This window comes from Balaenoptera physalus (assembly GCF_965194825.1).
Source record: "Balaenoptera physalus genome assembly, chromosome: 5".
NCBI classification, from domain to species: domain Eukaryota; kingdom Metazoa; phylum Chordata; class Mammalia; order Artiodactyla; family Balaenopteridae; genus Balaenoptera; species Balaenoptera physalus.
In genome coordinates, this window is record NC_138884.1 from 77,497,199 (window position 1) to 77,516,768 (window position 19,570).

The window sequence follows — 19,570 nt, forward strand, 5'->3', positions numbered from 1 at the left end:
GTAGGGATTAATAAGGAACAATCTTTTGATTGTTTTCTGATTTGCAACAAACCTTTTTCTTGTCCTTTTTTTTTAAAGTGCACACCAGTATATAATATCTGCTTTTTTCTTTTAATTGGGAGTTATCTGTATCTATAGCTTTCTCTCTCTCCATTGTGTGTATACCTATATAAATAACTGTATCTGTGCATGAATATGCTTTGAATAGCTCTTGACAGATAACTAGTAAACTGGTAACAGTGATTGTTTCTGGAGACGAAAACTAGGAGGCTTCAGATCAAGTTCAAAAGAACATTTACTTTTCACTATATACCCATTTATAATGTTTGAATTTTAAAACTTTTTAAAAAGTATTGTTACCATTGCTAACATGGATTTGACACATATTACATACCAGGTACTGTTGTAGCACTTCACATGTTTAAACACATTTAATCCTCACCATACCCTAAGATGTAGGAACTCTTATTATGACCATTTTACAGACGAGAAAACTGAGGTACAGAGAGTGTATACCTCTAGTACGTGACAGAGCAGGCATTTGATTGCAAATAGAGAGGCTCCAAATATCCTATGTATGTACTGTTTTCAAAAATAATAAAGATGCTGGGTTTTTTTTTATGTCAAGTGGAGTTGCTACAGCCGTCTCAGACCTTGAGGGTGACACCACCTCTGGGGAGGACTGTGAGCCCAGTGCCCAGGTCCCCCAGCTTCTTTTTTTTTTGTTTTTAATGTCTCTCTGGCATGAGGATATATATATATATATATATATATATTTTTTTTTTTTTTTTTTGGCTGTTGGGTCTTCGTTGTTGCACACGGGCTTTCTCTAGTTGCAACAAGCAGGGGCTACTCTTTGCTGTGGTGCACAGCCTTCTCACTGTGGTGGCTTCTCTTGTTGCAGAGTATGGGCTCTAGGCGCATGGGCTTCAGTAGTTGTGGCATGCGGGCTTCAGTAGTTGTGGCACGTGGGCTCTAGAGCGCAGGCTCAGTAGTTGTGGCACACAGGCTTAGTTGCTCCGCGGCATGTGGGATCTTCCCGGACTAGGGCTCGAACCCATGTCCCCTGCATTGGCAGGCGGATTCTTAACCACTGCGCCACCAGGGAAGTCCCCCGCCCCAGCTTCTTATTTGAGAAGCTGGGGTTGATTCTCTAGCAGGCCTTGATCCTTACTATCCTATTGCTAATTTTAAAATACATAAATAGATCTTGCTTTCAGCCTTCATTATGTGAGCATACCAAGGGGGAGAAATTAACTGAGAGCCTCTCCTGGTCTCCAGTGGATGGATGGAAATTGAAACCCCTCTCCCCCGTTTTCCTCACCGCATTAAAGAAGCACATTGTGTTCTCTGAACCCGTCAGGGCTGCAGTGAGAATGGCACCCTCTCCAGAGTCACCGTAACCCTGAATCAAGTTGATTCACAGGCCGTCTGGCCGTGAACCCCACAGTACTCTACTTATACTCAAAGAGTACTAATTGCCTTGTTAACAGACCTCCTCTCAAGAGAATGAAACTTAAGCAGAGGAATATCAGAGTGTGATTTCCAGAGAAGTGAGCTGATCCAGAAACTAATAGCATTTCCAGCGACCAAGTCGCCGAAGGCCCGCAGAGCAAATAAAAGAGCATTTTAATGGTATTGTCAAGAGGATACGACTTGTCAAGGCAGATTTGCAAACCGGAAAGGGGGCAGAGACCGCTCTTGTCTAGACATCTGATTAGCGAGAAACTGTAGGATTATGAGGAGTGTGGATTTTTCTGGCTGCCGTGTCTGAGGCGGTCAGGCTTTCTGCACACAGGGCTGGATGAGAGAAACATTTGTCTCCAGTGGAAAACGCTGGCTGGTCCGCATCCTCCCTTGGGCTCTAGCAGCCAGTTCGGGACCAAGAGACTGTACAGTAAGTCTCCTACATACGAACCTTCAGGTTGTGAACTTTCAAAGATGCGAACGTGTGTTCACATGTCCAATCACATAAATTAGTTCACGTGTCTGGTGTACATTGTCACGTGCATGCATCCTCTACAAGTGGTTGTGCTTTTGTGTACTTTACTGTACAGTACTCTGTAGAGTACTATTATTTGTGTGAAAAGTATTATACACCAATTACAGTACAATACCGTATAGCTGATTGCGTTAGCTGGTACCTAGGCTAACTTTGTTGGACTTAGGAACAAATTGGATTTACGAACACACTCTCGGATCGGAACTCATTCATATGTAGGGGACTTACTTTGTTAGTTGATTTTAACCTGCTGCTGCTTGGGGCACTGGGCACTTGCCTGGGAGGGTCTGGGGTTCGGAGACAAGAGAATCACTGCTGGGCACGTCGCCTCTTCCTGCCCTTCCACCGGCAGTCCCAGCTTGCTGTCTGATCACGCTGCAGGCTGATCCCCTGGACTTGGGACCTCTGTTCTGCTTAAATAACTGTCCAGCCCCCTCACCCCAGGACACCATGGAAGCCACAGCACTTCCGGGTGGGAATTATGGGTTGTGGGCTCAGACAAATAATCCTCGCTTGGATAATAATGAAGTCAGGTGAATCGGGGGGTGCATGTGTAAGGACTGCAGGGCCTTGGATAATGGGTGGGACCCTGGAGGTGACAGGTGGGTTCCTAAAGGAAAGGGGCTGGGAATCAGGAAGCGTGAAGTTCTAAACAGGTTCCTCGCCTCTAAAGTGAGGAAATTAACATCAATATCACGATCCCTGGCCCCGTCCCACCCGAGTGCTTTCTGCACAGTGCAGTCGGCCATCCCTGCCCGCAGCCCAGGGCTGCATGCTTGTTCATGGAAAAGTCACAGCCCAGCCCCGCATCCGCAGCGGGCACTACAGCACGGGCGACAGACGGGGTTGAAAATACAGAGAGTCGTCCCATCAGTCTGAGTCCAACTAGGCAAAGAAAAACCACCGTGGATTTCAAACAGGGAGTGCATGCCGAGGAATTCGTTACAGGGGTGAGACAGTCCTGAAATTGGCAACAGCAGGAAGCAGCTACCACCTGAAGGCTGGGGAGGTGTGGGGCGGAGGGAGATGGGAGAACCAGAGCCGAGGCAGGAGCCCCCAGACAGGAGCCAAAACCAAAGCAGGCCCGTCTGGTGGGAGTTAGGATCATGGAGCAGCTACCGCCCAGGCGGGGAGGGAAAGGGGACAAGAGTATCATAGATTTTCTCCCTGTGCCCTACCCTCCAACTTTCTCCTGGCGGACGGTCTTCAGGGGTCAGCCCCTGGCAGGGAGAGCGGAACAAGGTAACGCAAGTTGGGGCAGATGAATCGGGTCAGATATTCTGTGAAACAGTCTCCTTACCTCCTGTGCTCTGCCCCCTGCAACCACCAGAGTTAAACCACAGAATTAAAGATTCATGTAATTATTAGTTTAATATCTTTTTCACCTCCTCCACACCACCAGCACTGCAAACCCTGAGCTGCATGAAGGCAGGGACGGAGTCGGCCTTATGCACTGTTGTAACACAGCACCCAGCATGATAAGTGATTCCTAGCTGATTCTTTAGTGCATTTGTTAAGAATAATTGAATGAATGAATTGTTGTGTACTGCCCATCGTGCTAGAAATGGATTCTCAGAGTAGAGCATGCAGGATTTAAAATCTAAAAACAGTAGCACTTAAACTCACCACACACTCCATAAAGTCTAGGAGATCACCCAGCCCCTAGGGTTGACCTTCTAAGAGCTCAACTTCATGCAACTTCTGTGGGATTTTAGAATTTAAACAGATCTTACTATGTTACCAGGACGGAATTTTGCCCCTTGGTGAACATGAAATTATTTTGTAAACCACAAAATAATGCATTTATCTTAGAGAGTATAGTAACATTCATTACATTTTACACGAGTAAGCCCCGCTTCTGCATCTACTGAGAGCGCCACGGAAGGATTCTAGGGTTCCTCCTTTCTAAGACCAATTAACATCTAGCACAGATAGAAATTCCAGGGGATAACTTACACCAGTTACTCACAGGGAGAAATGATTAAGGGGAAGATGAGAAATTGGGTAGAGAGCAGAATTCAAACAGAGAAAAGGAAAGATAGCCTGAGTCGCTCACACATTCTCAGGAAAGAGGAGGTGACGTGGACCAGGTGACAGGAGGGCAGCAGGACAGTTGCCATGGTTGCAGTGGGTGCTGAGGGCCGAGGGGCCAGCAGTCAATGAGAAGTGAAGGTAGCAGATGCCAATTAGGGCAAAAGCACAGCTGAAACTTGACAGGGTGGATTCAATCAGGGCAGAGAGGGACTAGCAAATTGATAACTATAACAAACAACTACAACAACTAACATCTGTTTATTGCTTTCAGTGTGCCAAGCAACCAGCTCAGCAGTAATTCTCAGGACAACCCTGCAAGGTAGATACTAGTATTTCCCCATTTTACTGGTAGGATACCAGTAGATATCTGGTGTGTGTGTGTGTGTGTGTGGTGTTCTATTTGGGGTTTGCAGCATCTAATCCCCCTTCCTAAACACACACTGGTTTCCTTGCAAGGAACATGGCAACTGGTCTCCCAGATGGTCCCAATGAGCCTCCCCTTCTGGTATTCACACCCTTTAGGGTCCCCCCACCCCCATATTAAATAAGGCTGACCAATTCTGAGTGCTGCTGTATATTAACTTATTAACTCCTCCCAGTAATCCTATAAGGTAGGTACTAGTATGTCCGGTTACACACATTCTTACAGAGGAGGAAATAGAGGTATAGAGAGCTTAAGCAACTTGCCCAAGATTGTGGAACTAGCTAGTGGTGGAACTGGGATTTGAATCCAGTTTTCTCACTCCAGAGTTTGTGCTTAACTGAAGCAAAAGTAAATGTGTTGAAGGATACTAGGTTTACACAGAACTGATGGAAAGCCAGGCTGCAGTGGTTTCTTAACTCCCAGAAGGAAGGCATAGTCTTGCTGGATGCCCAGGTGCCCTGTGGTTTGCCCCCTCCCTCCCCATTCCGTCGCAGACCTCCTCTCCTGCTCCCACCCCAGCGCTGCTCTGCTCCAGCCTCCTTCCTCTGCCTGTAGCGCCGGGACCACATCAGAGCCCTGGCACTGACGCTGCCTCCTGGAACTGCCCCCCACGCCCTCCCCACCTTGTCCACCACCAGCTCCCTCACCTCCTTCAGGTACTTTCTCAGTGAGCTCTCCCTGACCAGCCTATCTAGGATTTTACCTTCTGCTGGCACTTTATTCCCCCTTCCCCCGCCAAGGTAGACACTGTTGTCACCGCACCCAGATTGTTTCCTGGGCCAGTGCACTCACCCCAAGCTGCTGTGAGTGTGGCCGCCAATGGCTCCGAGATGCCCTGCTTCTCTGGGGAATCGTCCTCGACCAACAGGCTCTGCCTTGGCTGAGAAGTTACAGCCCCTTCCTCACCCACCCCAGGGCAGCCCACAGCCAATGACTGAAAGATAAGGGGACCCAAGGTGCTGGCTTTCATGCTGCAAGGTGGAGACAACTGTGTAAGAGTTATATGAATACTCCAGAGTCTCTCATGGATCAGACCTAAGCCCACATTCTTCTTGACTTTTTTCCATTCACTATCTGCTTCCTTCACTCCCTTTCATCTAAGAACTCTCCCTCAAAACAAACAAACAAACAAACAAAAAAAACCCCACCTGCACCAAATCCCTGCCTCAGGCTCTGCTTCTAGAGAACCCAACCTAAGACCTTCCTGTTGTTTTTTTTTCTTCTTAGTGCTCACTTAACATAACATATATTTAACTTTGTCCATCTCTCTCTCACTAAAATGTCCATCCAGGAGGGAAGTCACTCTGTCTGCTTTGTCCCCTCCTGCATCCTCATTAGATAAAACAGCACCTGGTATATAGTAGGTGCTCAGCAAATGTATGTTGAAGGAATAAATGAGTCCTCACGCCTCTATGCGTCCCAGGACTTGCACAAATCCTGACCTTGGTGGTCAAGCCAGGAGTCTTGAACTGCTAATGCTGTTGCCCACAAACTCATTCCACTTCTCATCTAATTCCTCTAGCCATGAAAGCTGGCTTCTGGTCCCAGTGCTCTATTCCTCCCTATCTTGGATGATTTGCCAGTAACCCAGCTTACTTGCTTGTTTGTCCAAAGGCATCTGTCAGCTCCTCTTGGGACTACTGGCCTCCCACAGTCTGCCCACTCAGGTCTCAGTCAAACGATAAGGTAAACAAGGGAAGTCTATTCATCTGCCTCCAGATGTGATCTGAAAACTAGGTGGATGAAGAAAGGTACTCGGTAGAAGGCACTCAGGTGAAGCTGTGCTTCCTCATTGGGGTGAGCGATAAGAATGCGTGACAGAGATAGGAATGGCCACGGGCAAGGGGGAAAGCTCCTTTTTTCCTGAGCTGGAGCCCTGCCAAAGCCAGCTGAGGGCCATTGCCTAACTCATTCTTCAGGTTAATTCTGGCACAGTTCACAGGGGTGTCTTAGGGCTGTGTTCCAGCAAGGCTGCACTGCTACCAGCCAGGAGTGACTAAGGGACTGGAGATGTGGAATCAGTCAGGTGGGGCTCAGATCTTGAAGGTTCTGCACTATTGACTTGTCAGCGACCTAGTTACCTCCCTGGGCTTGGTTTCTGGGCAGTATATGTTCTTTGGTTTCAGTAATAGCAAACAATACTGTTTTCCGTGAGGGCATTTCCTGGCTGTGGGCTGCCCTGGGGTGGGTGAGGAAGGGGCTGTAACTTCTCAGCCAAGGCAGAGCCTGTTGGTCGAGGGCAATTCCCCAGAGAAGCAGGGCATCTCGGAGCCATTGGCGGCCACACTCACAGCAGCTTGGGGTGAGTGCACTGGCCCAGGAAACAATCTGGGTGCGGTGACAACAGTGTCTACCTTGGCGGGGGAAGGGGGAATAAAGTGCCAGCAGAAGGTAAAATCCTAGATAGGCTGGTCAGGGAGAGCTCACTGAGAAAGTACCTGAAGGAGGTGAGGGAGCTGGTGGTGGACAAGGTGGGGAGGGCGTGGGGGGCAGTTCCAGGAGGCAGCGTCAGTGCCAGGGCTCTGATGTGGTCCCGGCGCTACAGGCAGAGGAAGGAGGCTGGAGCAGAGCAGCGCTGGGGTGGGAGCAGGAGAGGAGGTCTGTGACGGAATGGGGAGGGAGGGGGCAAACCACAGGGCACCTGGGCATCCAGCAAGACTATGCCTTCCTTCTGGGAGTTAAGAAACCACTGGAAGGTTCTGAGCAGAGGACTGACATGATCTCACTTTCGTTTTAACAGGTTTATTCTGGCCACCATGTTGAGAGTAGACGAAGAGGCCAAGAGTGGAAGCTGGGAGGGCAATCAGGCGGCCACTGCAATAATCCAAGTGAGAGAAGAGAGTGGCTTGGACCAGGCTGGTAGCAGGGAGGGTAGTGAGAGTGGGCAGATTCTGGAAATATTTTGAAAATCGAACCAGTGGGATTTTCTGAGAATCTGAATATCAGGTTTGAGAGAGAGAGAAAGTCAAGGTTGGCTCCAAGGCTTTTGGTCTGAAATCTTGAAAGATGGTTGCTATTAACTGACATGGGGAAGCTGTGGGTGAGGCATTTTCATTTTCATGTCCAATGGGAGCTCCGTTTGGACATGTTGGTGTGTAATGTCCACTGGACATCCAAGTGGAAGTGTTGAGTGACTTGGATATAATTTTTGGGAGTCATGGGTGAAAAGATGTCACTCAAGCTATGAGATCATACAGGGAGTGAGTCGAGATGCAAAAGAGAAGGGGTTCAGTAATATTTGTCAAACAAAGCACGCTGAGCATGGGCCTCTCCACTGGATGTAGGGCTGTCTCCCTAATGGCCTGGGCCAGATCCACTTTTACGTCCCCCAAGCACTCACCTGTTGCAGGGAACGTCACTAATCTCCAGAAGCCCCCCACCCTTGGATATTATGTTTCAGAATCATAAATACAGAGATACTCAAATTTAAACAATCACATCAAAAACCTACATTTTCAAGAGAGATAAAGTAGGGGGTGATAGCTGATAATAGGTTGTGTGAATGAGTCCCCACAGACCTGCTATCAGTCAAGCTTCACACACAGCCCTCTCGGGCATTTCAAACAGGATCCTGTCTGTAAAAATAAAGCACCAGCTTTTATCAGTGCACCTGTGGTTCAAAGGGTCACCGGTCCCCAAGTGGAGATATGCAAAGGTCACCTGCTCACACCACCCCGTGGGAATGTTACCTGCCAAGCTGCGCATCCAGGCGCTCTGTGCCCCGGAAGAGGATGAGGGCAGAGCAGGGAGGGAGGAAGCAAAGTTTTCTCTGCTTCTGGGCCCTGTCCCCCAACACCACATGTGAGTCCAGCCTGTCACTGGAGTCTCTCTTTCCCAATCCCATGCAGACGGAGGCATGCCATCACAGGAAGACACTAAAAGAGTTTGCCTTTTCAGAAATTACTCTAGTTTGGAGGCCTTTTTTTAAAGCACCTGTGCTGTGGTAGAAGGAACACTGGAGTGAGAGGCCCTCTGTCCTGGTTCTGCCATGAACTAGTGGGTTGGCTTTGGGAGTATGTTTTACCTCCTTGTGCCTCAGTCTCCTCATCTGTGAAATGGGTATCTGAGTGCCCCATGAGGTCATTCTGAGGATTAAAGGAGTTGAAATGGGTAAAGTACACAGAATAATGTCTGTCACAAATTAAGGTATATTTTATTTCACGTTGTGTTTGCAATAATATAGCTCTTGGTTGCTGTTATTATTGTTGTTGTTGAATTGACCCTGCCAATTAGCTTTGTGATCTTGGGCAAGTCGCCCCACTTCTCAAAGCCCTCAGGCTCCTGTCCTCGGAGGTGCTCTCGCAGTAGTCCGTGAACAGCCCTCCCTTCCAGGCTCTGAGAGTGGGGAAAACTCCACAGCCGCACATTTGAGAGGCCCGGTGACTGCTGAGGCCCTTACAGGAAGTGTGATGGCACCGTCAGAAGCGGGGTGTGTCCGCACAGGAGATGAAGGGGCTGGGAAGTGGCAAGGCTGCCTTTGCTCCCCTTACTCTGTTTCCCTTTCCCACTGGAACACGGGTCTCTCCTCCAGTCCCCCCACTTCTCCTTTACACCCTGAGTCCCTGCAGGAGCTGTACAGAGTGCTCTGAACAGCCTATCCTGGTGGTGTTCTTTGTCTACAATTTCAAGAAAACAATCACATGTCATCTGTTTATTCCAGGAAACAGGTTCCGTAGTAACGAGAAGCCCCAAACTTCTGAGAAAGAGTCTCGTTGTTTACGACATTTGTAGAGTCTTGCTTATGTTTGCATTTCCCCTACTAGTAACAGTTTTGGCACTCCATCTCCTGCTGCACGCAAGTGCACTACCTGAGCCCGGGTGCACCTTGCCAAGTTGGGAGGGAATTGCTTATAGGCAGCCCGCAGGAATCGTTGGGTTCCTGGGGCTGTGCCAGCACGGGAAGAGGGAAGTAAAGGAAGAAAAAGTAAGAGAGCCCTGGGCTGAGGATCAGGAACACACCCAACTGAGGCATATAGCACCCCAGGCAAGCTAACCATCTGGCTCCTGACTCAATTAGAAATAGCGCTTAATTGTTCATCTTAGCGACCTGATTGTGGTACCTTCAAGAAGAGGTTTATTCCTCTCTTACATAAAAGAAGTCTAGAGGGCTTCCGTAGTAGCTCCACAAACTCTTTAGCTCTCTGCTCCACCATCCTAGTTCATTGCTTTCATCCTTCAAGTTTGCTCCACGATCCAACATGGCTGCTAGGAGCTCCAGCCGTTACATCCACATGCCAGGCAACAGGAAGGAGGAACCAAGGAAGGGCAAAAAGAGTATTCACACGCTCTACCTTTTACAGAGCCTTCCCAGAAGTCCCATACAACAACTCTGCTTACATCTCAATAGCCAGAGCTCAGCCACACAGCTGTTCCTGACTGCGGAGGACGCTGTGTTACATACGGAGACACTGAGAGTGGTTTGAGGGAAAGGGGAGAATGAGGGCTGTTAGTAGCAGCACAGCCTCCAGTTTTCTGTCCTGAGCAATTCTGCTCTGCCCCAAACTTGCACACCCACCTAGCAAAAAAAAACACTTCATAAAGCACCGTATTTACTTGTTGCTCAAATATTCCCCCAGAGAATGTTAAGATTTCTCCCATCTGTGTTATACTATACTCTCCTACAGAGGAATTCTAGTAAATAGAGTTTGTTCCATGTCAGAACATGTCTAAGGATGCTTTAGCTTAACAGCCATGTTTAAACTCCCCTCAATTCTTGGTCTGAGAAGTTACCTAGCTCTGACAAGAGACTTAGGTCCTAGTCTTTGCAAAGACACCATCAGTCTGGATCCTTTATTCATTCAACAAATATTTGTTTAACATCTAACCTGCCCAAGACATTGTGCTAGGTATTGTGGACCCGGGAACCAACACATGCAATGTCAGTGCCCTCACGGTGCTCACAGTATAGGAAATTCACAGGCACTGGTAATGCATGATGGAGAGGTGCTGGGGGCCAAGTGTGTGAGGCTCCCTGGCAGTTCCTCGGCAGGTCTTTGACCCTATCCAGGAATGTCAGGAAGGCTTCCACAGGGGTGACCTCCAAGTTGAGAGCTGAAGTTCAAGCAGGGGTTATTCAGACTGTAAATAACAAAGAAGTCACCAGATCAAAGGGTGAAAGATCCTTGTGGCCACAGTGCAGAGGAGGAATTGGAGAGGGGCAAGTGTGGGGGCAGGGAAACCGGTGACAAGCCTGTTGCTCCATCCAGGAGAGCAGGGGAGGCAGAGGCAGCTTGGATGGCGAGAAGGGAGGCATACGAGAGCCATCCTGGAGGTGGCATCCAGAGAACGTGGTGACTGGTTGGTGAGGAGGATCTGTTTGGAACGGGAGGAGGGATCCAGACCTGATGCGGGTTTCTGGCTCAGAGTTCCTGGCTTCAGAAACTGGCTGGTGGTGTGTCCTAGGGCTGGGTAACACAGCGGAACAGGCCAGGGCCTGTGGCTGCAGCCTGCCCCTTCCCCTGCATCATGAGGAGTCAGGCATGTGGACACTCCGGCCCGCGCAGCCCCCGCACACCCCCTGTCACACGAACAGCTTCTCCTGAAGCAGAAAGCATCCTCTGGGGGACTGACCTGGCCCAGAGGCCTTCCCAGACTCTGGGAGAAGCTTGAAGCTGTTTGGGCGGGGAATTCTGGGGCCTGGGAACATAAGGTGGTTCGGGGGTCGGCGTGGGCTCAGGGTGGGCATGTCCCAGTGGGAAGGGGCACAACCAAAATCAGCAGGAGAGGGGGCCCTCCGAGTGCCCTGGGGCAGAGGTCCCAGGACCCCGGGTGTAAGGGCAGTACCGGCCGGAGAAAGTAGGGTGCGAGGAGATACTGACTTTGGTGCTGGGCAGCTTGTGTTTGAAGGGCCTGTGGAGCTAATCAGGAGGCAGTCAGAGCTGTCATTCGGGGGCACAGAAAGGAGATTTTGAAGTCATACCTCTGTCTTCTCACATTGGCTACCCTCAGCATCATGTGTAAAACAGGGCTGTGCTGGGCTGTGGGACCTGGTCCCGGAGCGTCCTTCCTCCTCCGAGCACATCTGGGCCATAAACCAGCCTCCCCACTCCACTGCCCTGCCCCGGGGCTGGCGGGCCTCGTTGGGGCAAAGCTTGAGGAAGCCTGTCCGAGGGGCCCAGCCTCGCCCGATTCACCAGATTCCTGTAATCAGTTTAGTTACACAACGAAATTCAGATCAGAGTGAGGATTAGCAGAGGGAATTCGGGTACGGCGCTTTGAACTTCACAGATGAAAGCCGCCTCCCCCATTCGCACAAAGAAAGCCCGAGGTACGAAACGGGACGGGACGTGAACGCATCGTCCCTACCCTCACCGGCCTCGCTGCCGCCCGCTGCAGCCGGCCGGGCGAGCCACTGGCGTCCCAAACGGCCTCCCCCCCATGGCATTCCACCCAGGTCTCCCGGACGGGGGGAGAAGGGATTCTTTCCCCAGCCCGCTGCTTCTGGAATTGCAGGCATTCGCTGAGCCGCGGCCCCCAGCCCTGCCTTCCCCAGGACTCCCGCGTGCAGCCGGTCCCGCAGAGTAACGGGGACGTTCGCGTCCTCACCACCTCCCCGTCCCACAGGGGGTCCACAGCCCACGGCTGCGCAGGGGGGGAAGGAAGAGGGCCTGGTGGGGGGAGGGGGCGAGCAGCCAGGGCAGCCCTCCCCGCGGATCGGCCTGCCGCTGGCGGGTCATTGTTCCCAGATGGAGACTGTTAAACCCTGTCAGCCTCAGATACACACTGAGCGCTACGTCCGCATTCCTGGGATGTGTGACTGCCCGGCCTCACCTTCTGCGGCCCTCGATTCAATAACATGTCAAGTTCCTTCAGTCTCACCCAGAGCTAAAACCCTTTCACCCACTCCCAGCCTCTGCCTTTGGAACACATATTCGCCGTGGCTGTCTAAATATTTAAGCCGGGCTAAGGGGAGACATACGTAATTGGATTGATTACACTGAGTTGTCCGAGCTGGGTGGGTCTCACCTGGCTTCATGATGAGCTTTGGAAGCCCACGGTCATGGACTGATGATCATGGACACTGTCCCGGCGTTAGCGGCCCAGGGTACCTGAGGGAGGAGCATGGCAATTCTGCTGATGATTCTTTAGTTGAGGGCCTGGCTGCTGGAGGGATCCTGTGCCCTTGATTCCCCACTCGGAGTACCTGATCTGCCATGCTAGGAAGTGCCTTCCACAGCCCTCTCCACCCTGTCTTGGCATTGCCTCTCAGAGCCGTGGTACTGCTCCCACCCTGGCAGACCCTTTCCACAGCGAGTCCTTTCTCTTTTACCAATCTGCAGTAAATTAGGCTTTTATTCATACTGTGTTGAATCTGCAGGCAGCAAGGCTACCTGTGGCATCTGGGGGCCAGAGATGGTAAGTGACTTGCTCGGGATCACACAGCAATTGGCGATGAAGCTGGATCTATAATCCGAGAACTTTGACTTTCTATCTGTTATGGGTTGAATTGTATCCCCCAAAAGAAATGTTGAGGTCCTAACCTCCGGTGCCTGTGAATGTGACTTTATTGGGAAATAGAATCTCGGCAGATGGATGGAATCAAGTGGAGATGCGGTCATTACGGGGGACCCTGATCCAATATGATGGTGTCCTATAAGAGGAGGGAAATGGAGATAGAGGCCCACACATAGAGGAAAGTCAGCCACTTGAAGATGAGGCAGGCATTAGAATTACACAGCCACAACCCAAGGAACAGCCGGAAGAAGCCACTAAAACTGGAAGAGGCAAGGAAGTGTCCTCCTGTAGGGGCTTGGAGGGAACATGGCCCTGCCAACACCTGGATTTCAAACTACTAACCTCCAGAACTGTGAGAGAATACACTTCTGTTGTTTTAAGTCACCCAGCTTATGGTATTTTGTTACAGCAGCCCTGGGAAACTAATACATCATCCAATCGCGTTTCTGATGCGAGAGGTGAGTGAAATTCTGGGTGAAAACGCAGCTCCTTGGAAGTGATGAGAGATGGCTCATTATGCGTCTGGACTCCTGATCACCTACCAGATCGTGTTTAGTGTGCAAGTCGCCTTTGAGTCGGGCCTGGCACTCTGTACCTCCTCCTATCCGGAGAAGTGTCCTCCAGAGACGCCCTGGGTTCCTTATCAATTTCTGAACTTTGATTTACGAATTGATGTAATATTGGAGGACTTTTCCTCTTAATCCTTCTTTAGGCTGCCCAACATAATTCTGATCATTTGCATTTAAGTGGCCTTCCCCTCTGAGGGATTTCAAGGCACTTACCAAATTCTGTGACCCATGGGAGTGGCCTCTGGGGTTAGGAATTCCTGGTTTACATCTACCCTCTGACCTCACCCTGTCCCAATGACTTCATTAAACTGAGGCCTTTCATTTAGTGGAGTTAGTAAAGAAGATAAGAGCTGGCATAAAAATACTGTGGCTCAGGCTTGGCCTGACTGTGGGCTGGGGGTTTGGGCAAATGGATGCTTTGCAATTAACCTTAATGTTTATCTTAATGCTCAAGCGCTGGCAATTTCCCAAGAATCCATGGGCCAGCTCCCGAGTTTGTGGTGTTTCTTACAGTCAGTTGGTGGTTTGCATCCAGGGGTGGCTGTGTTCATGCCCTAACACCCACAATACTGGTCCATGAGAACCCCTGAGCCCACTGCCTTCTGTCAGCCTCACACATTGGCTGAGCTTAGTTGCCCAAACCCCAAATCTCCTGGTTGCGTAACTTTGGGAGTAACTGTTCTGATAGACGTGTTCTATTTTCTTGCCTCACTGCTCTTTACCGAAGCTTCTTGTTTACTGTGGAATTGCTAGGAATCTAAACACATCAAGGGACAATGCTCCCTTCCCCACAGGCATGAGTTGAACTAAATGGAACCATACCTTTGCTTTCTTCCCAAACCAATGGGTGGAACCAATTTAAAACGTCATGATCATTCAGTGTGTGTGCAGAGACTCCCCTGTGTGTTTTAATGTGCCTCCTGAGAAGGACATAATGTTCTTGCCTGTGTTTATCTACCAAAGGCAGGCACTGCACTGCAAAGGCAATAGGTCTAAACAACTGGCCGCTGCTTAAACCAATCATGGTACAGCCGCACAGTGTACCCCTACGCAGCCACAGAACGTCATGCTTTGGAAGCAAATTTAATGACATGAGAAAATGTTTGTGGTCTTCTATTAAGTGAAAAAAGCTGCTTACAAAACAGAATGTACAGTATGAAAACAATTATGCAAAAATTAGGTATATATCCATTGAAAATCTGGAAGGCTATACTCCAAAATGTAGACATCGATGAAATACTCAGGGCCACGAACACACAATGGCCAGTTTGTGCACCGTGCAATAGCATCTACTTGGGAGAACAGCAGTGGCTGACACCCTGGCACAAGGCTGGCCCTGCTGGGAAGGGCCATCTTTTTCTAATCATACACGGCACCATAGAGACTGGCATTAGCTCTGGGATTGTGAGTCTAAATTGTTTTCTATGTGCTTTTTCATGCTTTCCCGAAGTTCTTCAACGAGTATGTGCTACTTCTGTGTCAGCTAAAAACCATGATATAGAATATAATCAATCTTAAAAAGATAATCGGTGGAAATTTGAACACTGACAGACTATTTGATGGTATTAAGGAACTATCTTTAAGTGTACTAATGATATTGTGGTTATATTTTTAAAAGACTCATTAGCTTTTAGAGATGCGTACTGACATGTATATAGATGAAATGATATGTGTGGGATTTGCTTCAAAAGAATACGGGAAGGGAATTCCCTGGCGGTCCAGCGGTTAGGACTCGGCGCTCACTGCCAGGAGCCCCGGTTCAGTCCCTGGTCGGGGAACTAAGATCCCATAAGCCTCGAGGCATGGCCAAAATTTTAATTAAAAAAAAAGAAGAATATGGGAAATAGTTAAGTGGGGTGGTGTATAGTATAAAAAAGAAAGGTCATGAATTAATAATTGTTGAAGCTGAATGCTAGGTACGTGAGGGTGTGTAATACTTTTCTATTTTTGTATACATTTCAAATTGCCATAACTTAAAGTTAAAATAGAAAACTATTTTAGGTTTTCTAAATGGTTTAGGCCATTGTGGCTGAGATTAACCTGAGTTTTCCCTTACCTTTGCTTCTGGAGAATTGTGCAGACCTTCTGCGTGCCTTCCTGAGTGTGCCTACTTGTATGGGGATGTAGTGGCCAGTGAGGGCATGATGCCATCCTGCTTGGTGAAGCCAAGATGAAAGGCAGCAGGACACATGCCACCTAACCACTTCTACCAAAACCACCAGGAGTTTTGCATAGTAGTGACATTATCACCACCACAGCTGAAGATAGACAAATAGGTCCCATAAACTGGATTGTAACTAAAGTTTAACCCTTGACAAGAGCCATTACATATCTAACAGGTTTAACAATGCAAAGATGGATTACCAGCAAGTCCTTGTCTCCGCTGAGACAAAATCAGAGGAAAAGGATTAATTTACAAGTGTGAGAAATTGGTTTTAGCTACATGGAAAAAAATTAGAACTGGTAATGGAATGTTAAATACCCACACGATTATTGTATCAGCTAGGAATGCTTTCAGCTGCAAGTACTAAAAAAAATCTTACAGTGGTTTAAGCCATAAGTATCAATACATTTGTCAGTTAACAAGGAGTGAACAGGTAGAAAATCTCAGGGTTGTTTAGCAACTATTGGTGATATCAAGATATGGAGAAGCCAGGTGATTTCCATCCTTCTGTTCTTTTTTTTTTTTTTTTTTTCTTAAGCAGACCTTTTTTAATCTATAGACTTATTGCCTCATGGTTACAAGATGGGTACAGGAGCTCCAAACATCCCAATCTTAAGTAACCACATCCGAAGCCAGGAAGCAGAGGGAAGAGAGCAAGAGAAAGTTCTCCTGTGTAGCTCTTTTTTTCTTTTCTATTTTTCCAGAAAGGAAAACTCTTGCTCAAAAGCCCTTCAGCAGTCTTGCCTTTGTATCTTATTGGATAATACTTGGTTGCCTGGTCACCTCAAGCTGCAAGGGAGACTAGGAAAGTGAGTACCTGTCTCTTTAAGGCCCTACAGGAAGGAAGAAAAGGATTGGGAGCGGCTGCCATAATTATAGAAGAGAGCTATGGCATGTCTGTCCTCATTATTGAAGCAATTTTTGCTAATTCTAGAAAAATTGAAAAATGCAGGCAATTACCTATAACCACATTATCCAGAGAAATCCACTGATAATATTTTGGTGTCAGAGCAGTAGCTTTTAACGAAGTTAGATCTCCTTTATTGGGTACATGAAGATAAGTGGAGACAGAGCAGGTCAGCCCAGGCCTTCCAGGTCTTTCGCAGATTTGTGAGTCAAAGTAAAAGTCTCAATCTTGACTTCTTCCATTCCTCAGGAATAGAAAGAGGGGATTCGGATAGAGTTTATCAGTTATGTGTTGCTGTATAACAAACCACCCAAAACGTAATGGTTTAAAACAACAACCATTTATGATTGTTCATGTTTCTGTGGGTAAGGAATTTGGGCAGGGCTCTGTGTGAAGACTCTACTTCATGTGGCATTGGCTCCTTCACTCCACCAGCTGCATTCAGCTGACAGGTCAGCTGGGCTGGAAGATCCGAGATGGCTTCACCCGTCTGTCTGGGATGCTCTGTGCTTCTCCCTGTGGCCTCTCTGGATTCATTCTGTCTGGTCCTCCAGGGCCTCTCTCTCCAGGCGTCCTCTCTCTTTAGCAGAATAGCCTCGAGTTCTCTCCATGGTGACTGCTTTTCCTAGGTGAAAGCAGAAGCTAAAAGCAACTCAAGGCATGCCTTGGAAGTTCCAGAATGTCATTTCCACCATTTTCTAATTAGCTGGAGCAAGTCACAAAGGGCAGCCCAGATCCAAGGGAAGGGAAATAGACTCTATCTCTTTTTTTTAATTTGTAGAAAGGTTTTTAATTACGAATTCAAATCATTTAATAGATATAGAGCTATTCCAGTTCTATACTTCTTCTTAAATTCGGTCGTTTGTATCTTTCAAGGAATTTGTCCCTTTCATCGAAGATTTTGAATTTATGGACATAAGATTTTTTATAACATTTCCTTATGATTCTTTTGATGTCTGTATAATTTTTAGTGATGGTCCCTCTTTTATTTTTTTTTTAATGAAGTATAGTTGATTTACAGTGTTGTGTTAGTTTCTGATGTACAGCAAAGTGATTCAGTTATACATACATATGTATATATATGTATTTTATATATATATATTCTTTTCATATTCTTTTCCTTGGAGGAGAGGCAAAGGGCTTGCCAGATGGGAGATACTGTCATAACCATCTTGGAAACAATCTGCTCCATATGGCAACAGATCTGCTCAGGGTTAGAGAAGTTAAAACACACACACATGCAAATGCACTAAAATTCAAAACTGAAAACTGTTTCACCTTTGGCAGCTCTATGCCATGTGTGTATGTATATATGCACCAACTGTGACACTCTGTAATTCTTTGCAAATAGGAGCTTTCAGGTTTGTTGAGGAATCTCTGTCAACCACTGATGAGAATGTAGGACTTTATAGCCTTAACCTCAGAGCCAGAATGTCCGGATTCAAATCCAGCAACACCTCTTTTTTGGACGAGATTAGCATTTGAATCAGTAGAGTGAGTAAAGCAGATGACCCTCCCCCACAGGAGCGTGCATCACCCACCAAGCTGTCAAGAACCCAAAGAGAACAAAAAGGTGGAGGAAGGGCAAATTTGCTTTCTCTCTCCTTGAGCTAAGACATCCATCATCTCCTGCCCTCGGACATTAGCGCTCCTGGTTCTTGGGCTTTCAGACTCAGATCGGTCTTACAACATCAGCCCCTTGATTCTCAGGCCTTCAGACTCAGACTGAATTATACCATTGGCTCTCCTAGCTCCCCAGCTTGCAGACAGCTGATCATGGAACTTCTTGGCCTCCATAACTGTGTAAGCTAATTCCTATAATAAATCTCTTCTTATCTACAACTCCTATCTCCATCTCCATCTATATACCTATATCTATTTCTATTTCTATTTCTATCCTGTTGGTTCTGTTTCTCTAGAGAACTCTAATGCAAGACCCTTAGTTGAATTACATCTGCAAAGACCCTTTTCCCAGATATGGTTGCTCACTTTCACAGGTTCCAGGGGTTAGGATTCAGACATTTCTTTCAGACATTATTCAACCCACTACACCACCCTATTTAATAACTGCAAAACTATAAACTCTCGTGCACACACACACACACACACACACCAGGTCCTCCTGATACCCCTTATCCGGTTACTATTTCCTTATCTTCCACAGTACTTGCCACCTTCTAATGTACTATTTCATTTGCTTATGTGTAAGGTTTGTAGTTATTCTCCCCTCCCACTGGAATGTAAGCTCACCAAGGCAGGGATTTATGTCTGTTTTGTTCATTGATGTAACACAAGAATCTAGACGTAGAGCAATGCTTGACACAGAATAGGTGCTGACTAACTTCTTACAGAATGAGTGAATGAATGAATAAATGAATGCCACGTGTTACGGGGAGCCAGTCGCCCAAATAGCTCCAGGCATACAAGCAAGAGTCAATAAATGTCTATTGAATAAAATGAGATCAAACAGTCGTGAACTTGCCCTTAGGAGAATCCTGGGAGATCCTATTGAAAAGACAGTTATTCCCATCCCAAGCTAATTTTTCAAGTGTTTTGTTGTTGTTGCTTTTGGGTTTTCTTGCTCATCAGGTTTAGCTGCCCACTTCAGGAGCAGTGATCCTCCGTTGGTGATTCAGTGTTCACGTGGTTCCTGAGCTGGCTGAAAATTACTCCCCCCAGATTAGAAAAGGTTACATTTCTAGAGAATATATGTTCGTCTCTTAATAAGGTATAATTAATCACACCAGGGAGCATCATGATGAAAATCGTTTCCAAAGAGCAACTTAAAGCTGGATAATTATAAATCAGGGAGCTTGATGACTCCAGGGTGATGCTAGATGAGGCACTGATGGCCCAAGCTGAGCAAACCGAATATTCCACGGCAGAATAAAGACGGGGGCATGCTCTGTACCTGGTTTCCAGACTGCCGCCTCCCCCTTTGCACCCCGCTCTGACGCTCACTCTTGTTTGTCCTTTATAAGCCATGTTGGGATATGTTTATTTCTTTATTTCCTGA

The 19,570-nt window shown here is 47.6% G+C and overlaps 1 long non-coding RNA gene across 2 annotated transcripts in view; it reads left to right on the forward strand.

Moving 5' to 3' along the window:
- The first annotated feature begins 679 nt into the window (after positions 1-679).
- The window catches only part of LOC309661057, a 33,204-nt gene continuing 14,313 nt past the window's right edge, over positions 680-19,570 (forward strand). Inside the window, exons 1-2 of one of the 2 annotated variants that reach the window (XR_014263835.1) lie at positions 680-4,355; positions 7,201-7,288. This is a non-coding gene — a long non-coding RNA (uncharacterized lncRNA). Of the gene's footprint in view, positions 4,356-6,692; positions 6,763-7,200; positions 7,289-19,570 lie in introns of those variants that run through there. The other variant, XR_014263836.1, reaches the window with a different exon arrangement.